Raw genomic sequence first — 18216 nt, 5'->3', positions numbered from 1 at the left:
CATTTTTATTTAGAGCTAATGTATTTATATCAATTGGTCTGTGAAGAGGCCTTATTGTTTCTAAAATGTTTAAGGTACTTCCTTCTTTACAATGGGAATGCTCTCAGATTGTTAGGGAGAAGCAAAGAAACAATGGTGGAAGTTTAGAAGCTGTAATTGGGACATAAATGGTTCACAAGTACATCTTTTAAAACCTCTTTTCAAAGGCTGAAATTCATACCACATGACTTTCACCATGCTAGTAGCCCCTAAGTCCCAGAATGGGGTCACCTAAACCAAGAGTGTAATTTTAAGCTGGTTCTTAGGAAAAAAAAAACAAACCCACAAAACAAACAAAAAAAAATCCCACACCCAAACAAACAACAAAAACAAACCAACAAACCAACCCCTAAAAATTTTACTTGAATTGATGAAACTCGATAATTGCTGATATTACATTGCATAAATCTGTCAGATTTTGACTTTTTTTTGGAATATCAATAAATTTCTGTCTTTTGTTTGATTATCTTTCAGTATCATAAGTTGAGTTCTACCTCACAGATAGTCTAATTCTATTCAAATAAAAATATTTGTAAATATGGAAACACTTAAATACTGTTCTTTTGAAACAAAGTGCATCTTTTTGAAAAGACCATACAATTTTTTGGAAGAATGAACAGGAGCTCATCTTTTTTGACAGATTGTGAATATCAAATCTCAAACTAGAAATAATAGAAACATAATTTGTGTTACAAATACATACCATATCAAGCTTAATCTCAAACATGGCCCTGGTTTCAGAAATTGTCTTCTGGAGCATGAAAATCACTGGCCAAGGGTGAACTATTCTGGACAGAGACTTTGTTGAGGCAAGTCATTTGGCCCCAGTATCCACCTGTAAAATCAGAGGTCTGATGCCCTCCAGTATTCATGATGAACCCATCAGATCAGATGAATAATCAGAAAGAAATACTGAAACATATTAACAACCTGTCCTCTGCTCTAAGGAAATCAGAGGCCAACTACAGGCATTAGGATGTTAATGAGATCAATGTGGAGGTGGAGCCTTGCATTTCAGAGTTCATACACCATCTTCCTTTTTCAACCTTTTTAATGGAAAGGTAATTTCTTCATGAAGAGTTCTGTGAAATCTGGGAGGATTTTTATGTGAAATATCTTGTAAAAGGATTTCTGAATTCATTTTAGCAGAGAATCTGCTTTCAAATACTGAATTTGCAGACACCAACTTTAAGATATATGAATCCTCTGATGCTTTATTATGTCTTTTAGGTAATAAATAAAAGACATCACATTGCAATTGTTTGCCTCAGATTACTGCAGTGAGACCTTTGTCCAGTAGAGAATTGTTCAAGATTCATGGTTCAATAATTGAATTAGCACAGTTAAGAAATAATTCACAAAAGTCACAGTCAAAGTGTTCTTTGTTTATAAATGAAACAAACAAAATTCTTTCTTTCCTTCTTTCTTTCCTTCTTTCTTTCCTTCTTTCTTTCCTTCTTTCTTTCCTTCTTTCTTTCCTTCTTTCTTTCCTTTGTTCTCTGGTGATGTTGTTATTTTCTTAAACTAAAATATGTTTGAGATAAACAATTTGGATTAATTCCTCCTCTTGAAGCCTTTTCCTTCTGCCCTAACACCCGAACTCCAAGAAAAGTGGAAACGGATTCCCTTAAATTCACATTTTTGAGGTAGGAAAATGTGTTCCAGGCATTTATTGCATGTTTGGTTCACTGTTAAAATGACTCTGTATGGTGGAAGATTCTCCTCCTGTCTCCTCCTTCAGCTAAGCAATAATGGGGGGACAGGACTGTGAAGTCACAACCCACATTGTGAAAAGAGATCGCATCCATCAAACTGTCACCTTGGTTTTCTCTCCAGGGTCACAGAGGAACAAAGTCAGCTTGTGTCAGGTTGAAATAGCATTGGTAAGTGTTAGTGTGTGTGAAGCTGGTGGCTTGAAGTCTATTTATTTTGTTTGAAAGGCTCAAACAGCATGCTGCCAAGCAGAAGAACAGGCAGGAGGAAGTCTCCTTATAAATTATTACTGGAAGGCTCGCAGCCAACATTTAAGATGTGAAATTATGCCATCTGCTTTTCTAGGTCTTTGATTTACTTTGTGGCAGCTGCCTGTTTCTGAGTACTTTGCATCTTGTGGAGCAGTAAAACTTGTGCTAAGAACTATTATGACAACTGTGTTTCTTTAACAAAGATTTAATACATTCTTGAAAAGCAGAGGCTATGCAGGGATGTTATCTCAATATCTGTCTCATGTTTTCAAGATAATTTGTACTAAAAAAATGTTGTCTCTTTTTACATAAACTGGAAATGAAGATAGAATCCTTCTCTTATTGTGAAAAATGCAATTGCTTGTTTTGATTGTAGCTATCAGAAGCATTTCAGGGAGGCACCAGTGTTTTTTTTAATTCGGTGCCTCATAATGCTATTGATTTTGTGTCTGTTGGGATCTCTTTTTTTATAATTTTGGTATTGATTTTCTGGGGCAACATCTTGGTTGGGTTTTTACCCTGTTTGAAATATTTAAGATTTATTTGCGTGTTCTTTGTGAAAAAGAAATATCTAAGGCCCAACAAGAGCATTAGGAAGTCACGTGGCTAATTTTAAAATAAGAAAAAAAGCCTAATTATTTCAGTGCAGGCTAACTGAGATGCATGCCGGGGACTCTGGCGAGCACCCAGGGGTGTTCTCATTTGAGAAGAGAGTGGCTGGGAGGGCGATGGCTGGAGAGGGGCACTTTTCCGTGCCCGGGGCGCTGCGCCCCAGCGCCTGGCGCGCTGTGGCTGCGCTCCCCGGGGATGCGGCGGGGCCGGGGCTGAGCGCCGGCAGCATCCCGCTTCCCCCACCCCCGGAGCATCGCTCCTGCTGGAGGCGTTCGGTGCGGCTGCCTTTTCCTGTGCGAGGATTAGGGACTGGGAGAATGGCTTTGTGAGGAAGCTCGGAGAGTGGGAGCTGAAGAGAGGCTGAACAGAGGGGCCGAAAGACTTTAGCCTTTCATAGTTCTTTCAGTCAGTTCATTCTCAGAGACCAATTGCATGCGATACGGCAGCTGGGGGTTTTGTTTTCCTTTCAGCTGTGTACTGTAGGAGAAGCTGGTAAGGTTATTTTTTTTTTTTTTTCCTTGTTCTACTGTTCCGTGGTGCTATTGTAATTGCTTTATCGAAGCGAGTGTCTGGTGAGGAAGGGAAGTTGGTTAATGATGCTGAGGGTCCCTGCATTGTCTCTGCTTTGTGCAGCTGCAGTTTGGGGAGAGGCACTGTTTACAGTGCTGGGGCTGCTTTCTGCTGAACAACTTTGCTGTTGTTTTTCCAAAGTTGTTTGAGCCTTTCTTTTGGCAAAGTTAGGAAAATAAGCAAATAAACAGACTTGGCTCTTTGGAAATGGGTAAATTTTTAGAAGCTGCAATTTGTTGAAAAATCTGTTCTGCCTAATTCTTAGTTTCAGATGTTCTTGCTTTGATGTTATCAGATCTGTTACTTTGCTGAATCAACTCCAAAACTGGGTTTTATGTGAGAGCCTTTCTTCACAAATCTTTTCATGTTTTCAGCAGGGCCAAGATAAATTGATAGCCAAAGAAAACAAAACAAAAATGTATCTGTGGAAGGTGAGAATACTTGAGGAAAGAATAAATTCTAGGGGAATTCAGGAATTTAAAAAAATAAATGAAGAAGCCTTAATTCTTGGCAGTAATTTTTAGCAAAATATCAGTGTAATGGGAAGCATGTGCTTAGGCATAGACTAGAAATACTCTTTCAGAAGATCCAAGATGTACAGGTGCATATCCTGTCTAACTGCACCCTTCCAAAGGAAAAGTTAATATATTTATCAACTTAAAGGAAAAAAAAAAAAAAAGTTAAACCAGAAGATCCTGGCTATCCTGTTCCTTTTGTTATTTCTAGAATAGTAACTTGTGTTGCTCAGAATCTTTTATTTCCTTTCATATTATCGTGGGAAAGTTTAGCTTGAATTGGTCGGACATACGTGAGCGCAGCTTGGGGTACACCATGCCTATTCCACAGGCAGGCTCTGAAAATCCTGCCTCTGACTCAAATGAATTGTAAAGACCAAAATTGCCAACAAAAGTTTCTTTTGTGGCCATTCAAAAATCACAAACAAGGTAAGAGGGAATGATTGACAACAGTTACGTTACTGATTGACAGAAAACCAAAAACTTGGTCTGTGACTTACTATGTTAGTTTTTCAGGAAGTGTTGACCTTTTTCACTATTATTCTGTTCTTTCTGATGGACTATTCCCAACTCCTCTATTGAGGCTAGAATGTCTATCTAAAATGTGTCTTTGTAATTACTGCCTATAGTCTGTATGTCTCTTTACAATGATATGCTTATTTGTTGATACCGAAACAAAATTGAGAAATGCATTGCAATCAGACCTCCATGAAAGAATGTGTATCTTTTATATGCCTCACATGCTTAGCTATTGATTTCAGCTACAGATTTCACTCCTATGAAGTAATGAAGTGCCCCATCCAAATCCTGCAGATTTATACTCAGTTCTAGCTGCTAATAATGGAAGGCCTAAGGATATCAATGTGGTTACTCATGTGAGTAAAGATTTGGAGACTCATTTCCCATTCATGAATGAAATGGTTTGGGAAACGCACAGTTACTATGGTTCTCTTTTGGCTTAAAAACAAAAATCTCCACAAAAACAACCACTAATGAGATCTGCTAGAGGGACCCAAGGATAGAAAAATTCAGTGCTTTAACATAAGAATGTAGTATTAATATGAGAATGTGACAGTAGTGTTTTAGGGGTTGTAATAAAATTTTCCCTCTCTCTAGCTTATTAACAGCTTTAGAAGGAAGGGAAAGTTAATTAATCTCTTTGTGTTGCACCACTAGATATGGCCATGACTTTTGAAATACCACCACAACTATGAGATACTCCTTACATTAAAAATAAAATTTAATTTAGGGTGGTCTTCATCATGTACTTGTACCTATTCTTGTGATAAGTGTCAGTCCTAGCAAGTGACAATAAACTGGTATTTCTGGTTAGGCTTCTCCTGGTTGTTTGTAGGCAAAGGTACAATATCTCCAGGGTACAAGGTTTATTTCACATCCTTGGTTTCACTGCAAGTGAACCAGAAGCAGGATGTCCTCTTTGTATATACCAGTTAAAGATCCTCAGTTCTCTAAAAGAGAAATTACTCTGGTTAAGTGTTTCTGAACTGTTCAACAGCATCCTTTAGTTTACAGAGATGAAAGAGATGTATTTGCTGCTACTTCTTTCCTAGTTTTTATGAATTCTAAATTTCCAAACTGTATTTTGGAGAAAAAACAGGCATCTAACTTAACAGAACTCACACCTGATTTTATAGCTCTGCATGGTAAAGGAACTATACTAAAATTATTTTGCCAAACAGTCCCAAAATTACCTGTCTGAAAGAGAGAATTTTCTATCCCATCAATTTTTAAAAGCAGAGATACATGGACTTTTATATGGCCATTATTGTTGGAAAAGGGCCTTGATCACCACCAACATCACATGCATAAAGAAGTAAATCTTGGCTATAAATGTCTTTTATTAAGTTAAAGCAGAACAAAATTCCAAAGGTAGAGGGAAACGCATAAGCAAACGTAACATTCAGTTATAAAATTAGAGCAATCTAAATATGTTTCAGCAGTCATTAGCTATCTGCTGTTTGTTACAACTGAAAGGTCTGTGCAGATCAAAACAGTAATATTGCTTCTCAAAACACATAAAAAATTGTGGAGGTGGACCTGCCACAGTGGTGTTGTGCTGGAGTTTGGTGATTTTTTGGTGAGTTTTTTCACATTTCTTGGTCCAAATGTAACATAAACAATATGTAGAGCAGAAAAAAAAAACCCAAAAAAACCAACAAACCTCAATAAGAAGAGTGTGTCTTCATTATTATTTATATATATACTTATATATGTATGTATAAACATTAATGAAAATTTATTAAGATGTACTTGGCACACTGCAGATTTTTTCCCAGCTGGTTTTGTTAGTATTCTTTTACTTCTACTCTTGCTTGCACCACTGTAAGATCTGTTGTTTGAACAGATCTGAAAAGACTCATGCAAACATCAAACATTTTCTATGTTAACTAAACACTTTCTTATGTTTGTTACTAGGATTGTAAGAGGACTCACAAATCTTACACTTAGAGCTGAAGGCTGCCCATCTTCCTAGGAATTACTGCCTGAAGTGAATGTCACTGTCAGGCTAAGCATTCTCCAAAAGGATTCTATTTGTCTTATTCTTAACAGGAGGAAAACACACCGGGGCTCTCCTGGGAAGCTGCAATGTTGCAAACAGTAAGCAGCAGGAGATCCAGTCTGGTGGGAAAGGTTAGGAATTAGCAAGCACAAATCCCACTTGACTGCCTGACAAAACAAGAGATTTTGAATGCTGCTTCAAAATCATCATTTATCATTTCTTTAAATGCTGTGAAAGTAGTCAGTTCCAATTCAGTATTCTTTTACAAATGAAGTAAAATAATGTAGAACACATGGAGTATTTTTTCATATATATTTCAATGATAGTTGAGACTTATAGTTTCTAGTTATGTCACTGTAATTTTTAAAATTTCGTGATGGAAATCTGCATGATTGCTGGTGCATCATTCTGATATGCATATCCTCCAGCACCACAGAATCACATTGTGCTCCATATCCTGGGATTTTCTTGGTTTTAAATCTATTTGAAACAGGCAGATATTGAACTGCTGATTAGGAGATCATCTGCAGTATGGTTTGAATTCAATAATATGTAGCCATAACCCCTCATTTTTGAAAAGCTGCAATGTTTGCAAGCATGTTGTGCCTCCTGGTTGGATATAATTAATCTTCATCTTTGAAATCTCAGGTCCTTCTGGAAAAGTAGTATTAATTTTCCATGATAAACCTCCAGGTTTTAAGAGATTGACTTTTGGTCCATTAAAAGTTAAAATTCAATCCACAGGGTGTGGCAGACTGAGCAGGATGTTTTCTGTCATAGCTGATGCAGAGTGAAATGACAGAGATGTGTGGTCTTATCCAATTAAAACTGACTGAAATTTTAATGGTCTCTTGGCTGACACTTTGGGAAAGACCACCATAGATTTCCTAAGGGGAAAGAACTTTTAGCTTCCAACAATACCTGAGTCTGTCCAAGACCAGTACATTATTAGCTGCCATCTATGGGGATTTGTAAGGACTTTTGAAGTTTTCTGGATTGCATACGGGCAGAATAGTGAAATGGATTATTTTTATTTCCATGAATAGGAGTATCATAGTTCAGTGCTAAATAAAGGAGGTTAAGGGTCAACCTGTCAGTCAAAACTCATCTACAATACAAAAATGCAGGAATTTTTTCTTGAGTTAGTCTTTCTTACCCAGTGCAAACCCAGTGTAGAACTGATGTAAGAACTGAGACTTCAGGATTTCAAGGACTTTCAGAGCATTCTCAGAAGGCAAATGAAGGAACAATGAATTTTGACTGCTTCTGCATCTCTCTTAAACACTAGACTTTGCATTGGGTGCTACTCCATTTTATAAATATTTCTGTATTCCACACCTTTTGCTCTCTAAGTCAATAAATTGCCTAGAAAATGTTTTGAAATGTCAGTAGATGCTGAGAGAACAATAAGAGTGAAAACTGGGAGAACATGCAATATAACCTGGTTGGCATTCAGTTCCAGAATAAGATTCTAAAAATTGGGCAACTGTGCATGAATGTCTACATGTGACCCAGCTCAAGTGACAGCTGAGACCTGAAGTACAATTCTCTTGCCCACACATGGGACTCTAGTGCCACCAGGGATGCATGAAGGTGCCTCAGACACCCAGGTGGGACTGAGAGGTGACACAGGACATTGTGACACATTGCCTTTTTGGAAGTAGCTCTGCCAGGGCCTCTGAAATGAGGCCCCTATGTATAGACCCTCAGCAGGGAGGCCTTCTCACCAGCTCTTCTCATTCCACTGTTCACATAGACTCCATCATCACTGGCTACAGTGCCAGTGTCACAGTTAGCCTGTCTACAGGCAACCACTCACAATTTGAATAACTGCTGATTTTTATTACGTGTTTTTATTACATCACTGCTATTGAAGCAAAAGAGTTATTTATGGACTGACATTAAAGTGCTCCTGTTCATTATAGTAATAGTAGGAAAAAGGAAAGCAGGAAGGAAGGAGGAAATTTTATTTGTCCTATCTTCTGGAGGCACCTATTTTGAATGCTTAAATTAGGACTCTTCATTGGCTTTGTAAACAATTGAGACCTATATATACACCTTATCTCAATTATTTAAATTCTGTATTAAACCCTAGCCAAGGAAAGACAGTCTCCTTGGACTGATTCATGTGGCCTTGGTAAGATGCTGAGCTGGCAACATTTAGGACTGGCTGATAGAAAACATCAGGCATGCTCATTATGTCTTAGGTCATCTGAATATTACACTCTTCTAAGTTATTCTAAGTTCTGTTAATATGTGTTCAGACTGAAAGAGGTTGAACCAAGAGTTCTTTTCAAGATATCTGTCATAATATTCTATTAATTTAATTTGGCATAACTTCTCTCTTAAATGGTCGGAACTGACTTCTAGATGTACCTCTCCATCATTTGTATGGGACCAGCAAGTCTGAGAAATTAATGCTTTCCTTTTTTTATGTATCACTCACATGAAGTCCTTTTTTTGACGTCTTTAAACTTCCACATTGTTATGCATATCTATAATGTTTGTGTAATGTATCCATGTGTATTTTTAAACAATATATATTTGCACTCAACCTCACAATTTCTTTGTTTTCAGAAAATTATTTCCCCAACTGAAAACATAAACTATAAGTCATTGTCTGTTTTGGGGCCCATAGCTAGAGTTCAGATGGCAGGGCAATTGTGGAAGGGTTTACCAATTTACATATTAATTAAGCATAGTTTGATGGACCTTGATTAACATAGGCTCAGTCAACATCTTAATTAGCCAGAAGCACATTGTGAGGTACTGGTGCCTGTCTTCCAACCCCTGAGATTTTTGCCAAGCAAGTACAGACTCCCCAATAGCTGTTTTCTATAGCATTGTTAAAGCTATAGCATTGTTAAATAATTGCTCTAATGAGGGAAGTTAGTTAAAAACTGTTTGGCCATGTGTAGAACACCTGAGGTAGCAAAGCATCTTCATTGGAGGGCAGATCCCAGCCAATTTGTAACCTGGATCAGGTATAATATTAAATAACACATTTGTGCCAAAATCACATTGAGCACAGAATATATTTTTGAAGAACTGTGGATGTTTTTATCTGATTGATTAGTTCCACATGTATGCAGCCCCAGGAATCTCTCCACAGGAGCCCACATGGAATTGGGATAAGCACAATTTAAGTATGCCTTTGTAGTTGAGTAACCTGCTGGGCAGGACTTCATCTCTGGTAACAATGTCTCTCCTGATATTTTGTTTAAAGGCTTGCTAGTCTGCAGCTAATTTATTTTACAAGTAAAAATCAACTTTCTCCATACAGATATGTTTTAGAATTCCTTGAATACTATCAAATATTGTTTTCGAAAGCTGGCCTGCCTGAGGACTAACACCCCGTGGGACAATGAATCGTTTAGAATTTTTCCATATTTGATTCCTTGCTGTACATCTTTCACTGCAGCAAAACATATACAATACTAAGTAGATGGAAATGTTAGGTGTATATTTATTTTTATTTTCAAAAGGAAAATTTTGTTATGAAATATTTGATTTTAGTGAGAAAAATGTTTATTTTATTGAATGAAACCAGAAAAATATCTCCCTTATATGTTCTCAGTATCACAAGTATGCAGAATAAAAGTGCAAATTACATGTAGACTGTGTAATTTCTGTCCTTGCTTTCATGATAGCTGGTGTAAGAGCTGCTGGTGGTGACAGAGAGAAAAACATCTGTTTTGTTGTGTGGAATTGGCATCTGAGGAAAACAGGGAGCAATTTATGACCTTATATTTTTTACTGTCATCAGGCACAACATTGTGATTTTCTGCTTGGTTACTGAGAAGAAGAGATAAGAACTATCTTTGAAACCAGTACCAGTCACTGTGTGAGAGTCTAATTCTATCCTGGCCTTCCACCCGAAGGGACTGATATCACGGCCTCCCATATAGAAAGTCTTCCCTTGCTGCAGAAATGCAGGAAAGTTTCCCTGAGATCAAAACCACTTACAAATTACAGATATCTCTTGCCAAAATTGAGAGAATTTATTAGTGGAAAAGATCCAGGAAGCTTTCTTGGTCTATTTGCCTGCCAATATATTGTTATTTTTTATATCCTCTCAAAGGCTGCATTATATGCAATCCACTCTTGTAGGTTTTAGTGACAGTCTGGACTCTTATTTAGAGGTTTATTTTCTTGGTATTAAATATTCATTTCATGTTCATCTTTGTAGTACAAAACATCCTGCTCCCTTCAACTCAGGTCACTAAACAAAAGAACTACTCTATGCATAATTATAAAAATATTTTAATTGCATTTCTAAATATACTGTAAGTTTCAGATGAATGGTTAGAATTTGTATTGAAACCTTTTGTGAAAAGCCAACCTATAAAACTATTGAAGCCCTAAAGTTTGCCATCATAAAATAAAAATTTCATGCCTTGAAATATGGAGTGATAGAAATTGCCTTGACATATAGAACTTGAAATGTCTTAGGCTAAAAATGAGCAATTTTAATCTTTGTGTATTCAAAAAATTCAGCAGCTATCTGCAGTTGCCATATTGTATTAATGTCGATGCTACCAACATCTCTTGATCTAAGTACATAGAAATTGATGGGCACAATTCTTTTTAAGCCTAAACACATATTGATAGAGCTCCCACTGAGGTTACTGCAGTCTACAGAGGTCATGTGGTAGCTGAAAATGGCTGTTTGGATGAGTATCTTGACTAAAGCTAAAAATCTGTTTTAGAGGCTAAAAAAATACAAGAGAAAGCATCTTATGAGACCTTTAAACACTGATTCTTGAGATGATTTTTGTATCTGGAGTTTGGATATCATTTTAGCTATGGAGAGTAGTCCTGGAAACTGCTCTGTCTAAACCCACAAGGAAACTCTTCTAATAGATGATTTTAACTTCAACTTTACCTCCTCCTGAACATCAACAGAGGAAACTGTGCTTGAGCTCTTTTTCATCTTTTTTTAAATTCATATTACTAATATGTTTTATATTATTCCTTGTTACTTTTTCTTCTGATATCCATCCTGGATAACTAATTAAAAATGGGGATTTATCTTTCCTAACTTCCATGAATCAAAATGACAGATTGTTTCATTGTTAATTCTATAGGTTAAGTCTTTTCATACGTGCCTTCTGGAGGTTTGTGTCTTTCTGCATTATAGCAGAAGCTCACGTACTTAGATTTAACCCCATGTTTAAAATGTGAGATAAATCTCTCTTTTAATGACTTAAATTTGGTATCATTATAATGTTAAAGTCTGCAGAACTGTCTTGACATTTAAAGCACATAAAATACCATCCCTACACACATAGTCTGAAAACGTTTTTAAAGAAGACACAACTAAAATACTTAATCACTCTTGGAAATTAATTGTTAACACTAAAAAGTGTGTATTAATGTGTAACCTGTTTTTCTATGGAAAGTTATGGTACCTATTTTCAACAGCCTTAGAACATTATTTTCTAAGGGTTTCTTGAGTTCTTAGATTAAATACCAAATTCAAGTGAATGCAATCAAGAAGCAAAGCAAAATATTAAAATGTCATGAAGATATGTGAACAGTATTTTCTTAAGATACTGAATTTGCAAGTCCTAAGAGTGAACAAATGTTTTCTACAGTAGTATGGTTTTTCCATGTAAGTGCTTACAATGAATTTCAAATAGGAAAAAAGATAAAAAATGTTATGTCTCATACTCAGAATTCATCATGTTGTTAAATCCCCATAATCAGTCATCCTCCTGGAAGTGTTCAAGTAGTTACACTGTAATTAACTTGCATTTGCACAGTATTTTTCAGCGTAGGGGAATCTGTACAAAGTGCTCCCATTTTACAGAAAGGAAAACAAAGAGGTTCAGTGTTTTGATCTGATTCTGGAATTTCTGAGCCAAGTAGGTCTCTAGTGTTCATGATCAGAGGTCAGGACATCTTTCACATATGCTCCTCTCTCCCCCCTGAGAAGAGATTTTCCCAGAATCAGTCCCAGGCAGGCACACTGAGGAAGCATGTGGGGACTTATTAACAAGACACATTTGTTTGAGTACAATTGCAGTCATTAACAATGCAGTCATTGAGCTGCATATACACAGAAATAAATATTTATGTGATTGCTGATCTATCTGGAAAAAGTAAAAATGGGGAAAAATTATATTTTTTGTTAGATGTCTGACTCTTTCTGTTATGCCATTTCTATGTTGTCGTCTTTGTATAGAGCTGTAGGCTTGAGAATGTTAGATCAAATTGAAAACATTTAAAGTAAAAAGAAAAACAAAACAAAACAACAAACAAATCACCAACCAAAAACTAAAACAAACAAACAAAAATACCAAAACCAAACAACAAACAAAAGGCTGGGAAAAAGCAGGTCAAAAAGCCCCATCCAGCTGTAGCTGATACTGTTCAGCTTGAAAAATGTGATGTTAGTTCTCTCTGTTTTTTAATGTAGATCATTAAAGGGCTTTATTGTTCTTTCCAGACCAGTACAAAAGGCATTCAATATCTTGATGTGTCTCTATGAATTTGAAAGATATGACCTCCATAGGGGATACTACTGTTGGTTTTACACCATTAATGTTTTCCTCTGTTTATTTCTGCAGAATACCTGCACCATCTTTTAAAGTGGGAATTGCCTGGGGTGACAAATTGAATCTTGAATCTTTGCACCTGACGCCACAAGAGCCTATAAATTAGTCATGGACTAGGAAGATACAATCCTAAATATTTCTATTCTCATAGAAAAAACAACCCTTAGGTCAGTATTAAAGAATGGAAAACCTGGACTTGTTAACAAGAAAGCAATTAATTATTTACACAGATGTGAGTTTTTTCCATCAGCATCTTTAGAATGAAGAATCCTTGTTCTGCTAGATTTACTTCTGCCTTTGAGAGTGTAGCCATTAAGAAAAGGTATTCGTCAACCCTTTTTAATACTGGGAAAAGCAAGCGACAGAAAATATGATTCTAAAGCAGGGCTCTATGTGTTCATTGCTTTTGATCTTTCAAAAGAAACAAAGATTAAGCTATCTTATTGCAAAGCTACAATAGTGTGGAATCACTGGTAGTGACTGTACTATCATCCATATGGTGGTTTATTATTCTAGCACATTCATGGCCAGGATGAAGCACATAAATTATTGAGTGCTGTGAGTGATTTCATTTATGTATATATGTATGTATGCATGTATGTCATTTTTAGAGCAAACAGTAGAGAAAAACCTTGCATCCTCATATGACTCCCGTGGGGACTCTTAATGCCATTCAGCCAGGTGGAGCTTCTCTGTGCTTTTATTCCCATTCACTGCCATCCATCTATCCATCATAATGCCCTGAGCAGTTTTCATCCATGAAAACTCCTTGCTATAGCAATACATAAGCTTTGTAAATAAAGTCTGGCATCCCTGAGGGGAACAATATAGACTTCTAGGAATTCTCATATATTTAATCTGGTTTAAGGCCTGAAAAGTATATTTCTGTAATAAAATATTTTAATATCTTTTTGTCCAGGGAAATTTTTTTCCATGGCAGGTGTCCCACAGGACTGCAGCAGATATTAACATTTAGGGGTTTCAAATGGATGCAGTATGATACAGGAATTTTTTAAAGATTATTCCAAGGAGAAAGGACCCCACCCCCATCCTCCTCATCCCCAGTATCTGAGCAGTTTAAAAGCATAAAGTTCCAAGTTATCCCCTGCATATATAGGCAAAAAACTCCCAATGGCTACAGCCAAAGCTGCATGTATGCATCCAAGTGCAGTATTTTTGTTCTGAAAGTTAACTAGGATATGAGAGAACAGAACAGTGTTTTGTATAGCACCTTTCACACTTGTTATGGCTCAAAGCACCTCATAAGGACATAAATGAGATACTGCTAGTGCAGGGAGAATGAAAGAAGCTGAGAAGGTATTAGGTGCTTAGCAGGAGATCACGAAGAATTCCAATGAGCAGAGCTTGATTTAATAAAAAAAAGCAGTAATGGCTAGAAATATTGATGTTATATTTTTTCTGCTTTGTCTTTCTCCCTGTCTCTTACATGCATAAAAGATGACACCAAAATTTTGAGAGTTTATGATCCACTATCTTAACACTGTTGACTTATTTTCCCTTAGGTGTTGTCTTCTGAGCATTCAGCAAGACCTGGGTGTTACTTTTGAAAAACAAAATGTCTTCTCAGCTTTGGCCTTTCAGTGTGAAACGCTTTAGTCTAGTTGTGACATCATACACAGAGCTATGTAGTAGGATACCCAGTCCTTTGGAGGCAAAACCCTCCTAAGCATCCAGGGTTCCAGCAAGCAGCTAGGCGAGGTGGGCAGTTTTCTAGTACCATCTTTAGGCACCTGTGCTGCCTGAGCACAGATGTCTAGGTTGGCTCCATCTCTGTATATTCAGGACTCGGGGGTGTGTGCCTGACCTGAGCTGACAAATCTTGTGGGGAGCTTGAATTCAGAGCCAATATTGTCACATTTAACTTGAGCATAGCACTGTCTTATGAGTGGTTCTAATATACTGGACTCCTCCTATGTTGCTTCTTGCCATGACGTGGGTCCTGCACTGTGCTACCCTAATTCAAGTCCCCAGTAACTTGAACAGCAAGGTACATGGATCAAGCTCCACAGAGCAATGAAGACCTGCCATAAGAACCCAACCACAGGGGAATTACAGCAGATTCCTCTGTAAAGGTTGGGCTGAGATTTGGAACAGCTGAAAGGATGCAAGAGTTGATAAGCCTCCGTAGCCCAAATAAACTTTTTAAGGCAAAAGGGTCAGTCATTGTCTGGAGATAGTGTATTTAGCCATAAATTCCTGATTTCACCAACTGAACAATTTTAGAATTTGTGGATTCTCATAATCTGTTTCTGATGCGATATGATAGTTGCATGTGTCTGTAATTTCCCCTCTAAATCAATTTGTGAGTAAGCTTTCTTGCAGTGACTGCATAGTTCTCATTGTTTACCAGTCTCTCTTCACATTACTGACATCAAGGTTTGATTTATCTGATTATATTTACTTAATTGTTTAATTTGTTAAAATATTTAATAGAAGGCTTCTGGAATTATATACTCAGTATTTTCACTGTAAAAATAAGCAATAACATGTGTATCTGTCTGCTGCTGCATTTGAAGTGATAGGATTTGATTTGGGGCAGTGCCAAGAGATTGTGACTTTTGTAGTCTGGGTGGAATAGCTTGGATGCAATCAAGAGTTTTCTTGCTGTTTAGTATCTGCCTTACAGTGCACAGGAAAATGGGAGGTATTCTTAAGTAATTATTATAATAAGAAGAATCATTATATATGATTGTTTAACAGCAATACTTTAATTGATTAGTTGAAGTGCTTTCTTACATGCCTGCTTGCTTTTTATACATATCTAAATAACTCTGTTAACATATCCTTCCCGCCTGTTACTCTTTTTTAGGTGGGAGTGACGGTTGTCAATACTGCTGCCACAGAAACCAGATTTTTTAACAATGTAGTGACTGGGGCCCATTATGCCTCATTAACACACCCAAGACTCCCTATTAATCTGTAATCTTGCACTTTAGTGTTGCAGTGGGAGCTGACATAAAAATAAAATTAAGAGCTATGATAAGAAGCCCAGAAGTTTCTAAACTGTAGTTTAGAGTTAAGGGAACAACTGCCTTACTTTTCAGATCATACCAGCAGTCACAGGCAAAAGCCATCCCACAAAGTGGAGTGGGATCAGGGTGCTGCTCCAAGAGGAAGCATTGGGAGCAAAAGGAAAGCTGGAAAGGAGGTCAGTGCAAAACCTCTGGGAAAAGGGACTTCTTGTCTGCACCGGCTGCTGAGTGAAGTGGCATGAGGGGCTGAGGTGTGGTACCCAGCCTTGATGGAGCAGCTTTGTCAGGGTGTAGATGCCTTTCTTTGCTTCTGTGGAGCACCCACTGGCACCCATCACCTCCTGGCAAACCAGGCAGCAAGGCCAAAGTTGCTCTCCTGCCCCCTCCATCGGCTGCCATGGTTGGTGTGCTCTGTGTGAAACTGGCATAAAAAAGGAAAAATATAACCCCCAGAAATGTATGCACACGTGTGGTTACACAGAAGAGTTTGCCAGTGATGGGCTATAGGGAAGTCAGCAGGGCAGGTAATGAAAGTCTTAAAATGCTGATAATGTTGACTGTACAATTAACTGCTTTTTCCAAAAGGCAATGCATTCAGGATCAGTGTGGTTAGTGTCTTTTTGGTATCTGCACTTCCAATAAGCAAACAGGTGTGGGAAACATAATAGTTTGTGAACAAAGATTTCTGTAGTCCCTTCCACTTAAAGAGATTGCAAAACCCGAGCTAAAACTGATGAATGCCAAGGAGTCAGCAGGCTGTTTAAAGCAACAGGTATTTAACCTAAAAGTTAGCATGCTTTGCACAACCTCCTCTGCATAGGAAGGGAGCTGGCAGCAGCCCTTCTGGCTATCACAAGACATCCCTTCCAGCAGCCTCTGCCTAGGCTGGCACGAACACAAAATGAGGTCTTTTCTTACCTGTAGAGGAGAATTAGCTTTCAAAAAGTATTAACCTCCTGCTAGACTCCATCTCTTTCACAATCATAATATTTTAGCTTAAAAATCATAACATGTTAAAGACAATTCTGCATTCCTTTTTTCTAGCCCCTGGCTTTCAAATTGTAGGGGTTATATTCAGGTCAGACTGTCAGCTCTCTCTCTGTAACAGTCTAAAGGCTAAATCCCTTTCAAAAAAGAAAATAAATCTTCAGTTCTCACATAATGATTTGGTATCTGGAGCTGAGGCTTCACAGAAAAGATCAAATAGCCAGAGCCTTGTGACAGAACTGCAAGGAATGGCAATGCCTCATTATCCCACAGAGTAACATCTCAGTTATAGTAGTCTTTGAATGTTCTCTGAGACACATGGCCAAGAATATATATAGTGCCAGTGACAGGAGATGGTACTGCTCCTATGCTGTGTGTGTTGGGGATTGCTGTTTGTGCTCCAGATTTCTATATTGTTATAGCTGCTCACTCAAGCATTGTGTGGGGTTAATTTGATGGTTGTGGCATGTCAAATGATAACAAGATGTGAGATACTGTGCAAAAGTTAATGGCTCATGGGCACAGATGGGGCCAAAATTGGTTATGACTGGCTGCTTGGCATTAAATTCCTGGAAAATTAGAGAATAGAGATGTAGGGACAATGCAGTGAACAGCTTGTTCTTCCTTGGTGATCTTCCTTGAAAAGAGAGCAGGACCCTTGTCCCATTTGGACCCAACCATGAACTCATCTCAGCCTGCACACTCTTCTCCAACAGCTGCAGCTGTGTTGGAGCAACCTCAGTGCCTGTGCTAATGGGATAAAAGCATTTCCATGTGCTCCTTTCATTCACAAAGCACATGTCCCTCCCCACGGCCTCCAGTGTATCCTCATTCCCTTGAAATGGATGCAGATATTAAAGCCTGCTGTGTTTAATTATTGCTCTGTCTGGGAGGAAATAAAATCTTACAGCCCTTTTAACATGTTTCAAGACAGGTAGGTATAAGTCACAAATGTGCAATGAGCAATTCAGAAGCTGCCAGAAAGCAGTAATGTGCTCCAAAGAGAGTGATCATAAAACTTACATGGTCTTCTCAGCCATGTGTGCAGGGTTCTGCAGGTCCTGGCCTGATGAGTATCATTCCTCAGCAAGGATCTCTCACAGTCAGGACCTGTGCAGGACAAACTCACCTCAAGGCATGATGTGGTAACAATCTGGAGGTGTTATAAACCAACCCATGAGCAGGTAGATGGCTATGGGGAGAATTTTGTCCTGAAAGTTTTTGAATCCCCATTATTTCAAATTAAGTCAAAAGGAAGAGCTTGGGTTTAACCCTTTTACCTACTATATGCAAAGTAAAATTGTAATTTTCTGCTTGTATGAGTATAGAATGAAATACATGTGGGAAAGTTTTCCCCATTATATAAACCCCTGCTATCCCTCTGCTTTGCTTCTCCCACAGGTTTCTGATTTTGGGGAAATACTACATTATGCATGAACCAGCCAGTGGACATTA

The 18216-nt window shown here is 37.8% G+C and overlaps 1 protein-coding gene across 1 annotated transcript in view; it reads left to right on the top strand.

The window, feature by feature from the left end:
* The first annotated feature begins 2796 nt into the window (after nucleotides 1-2796).
* The window catches only part of MID1 (midline 1), a 171567-nt gene continuing 156147 nt past the window's right edge, over nucleotides 2797-18216 (top strand). The window contains exon 1 of the mRNA XM_077781591.1: nucleotides 2797-3107. The gene's annotated coding sequence lies outside the window, so the exon portion shown is untranslated. The remainder of the gene's footprint in view (nucleotides 3108-18216) is intronic.

The sequence above is a fragment of the Lonchura striata genome, chromosome 2 (assembly GCF_046129695.1).
Source record: "Lonchura striata isolate bLonStr1 chromosome 2, bLonStr1.mat, whole genome shotgun sequence".
Lineage (NCBI taxonomy): Eukaryota > Metazoa > Chordata > Aves > Passeriformes > Estrildidae > Lonchura > Lonchura striata.
Note: the sequence above shows the minus strand (reverse complement) of the source record. Positions and strands in the feature narration are given on the sequence as shown.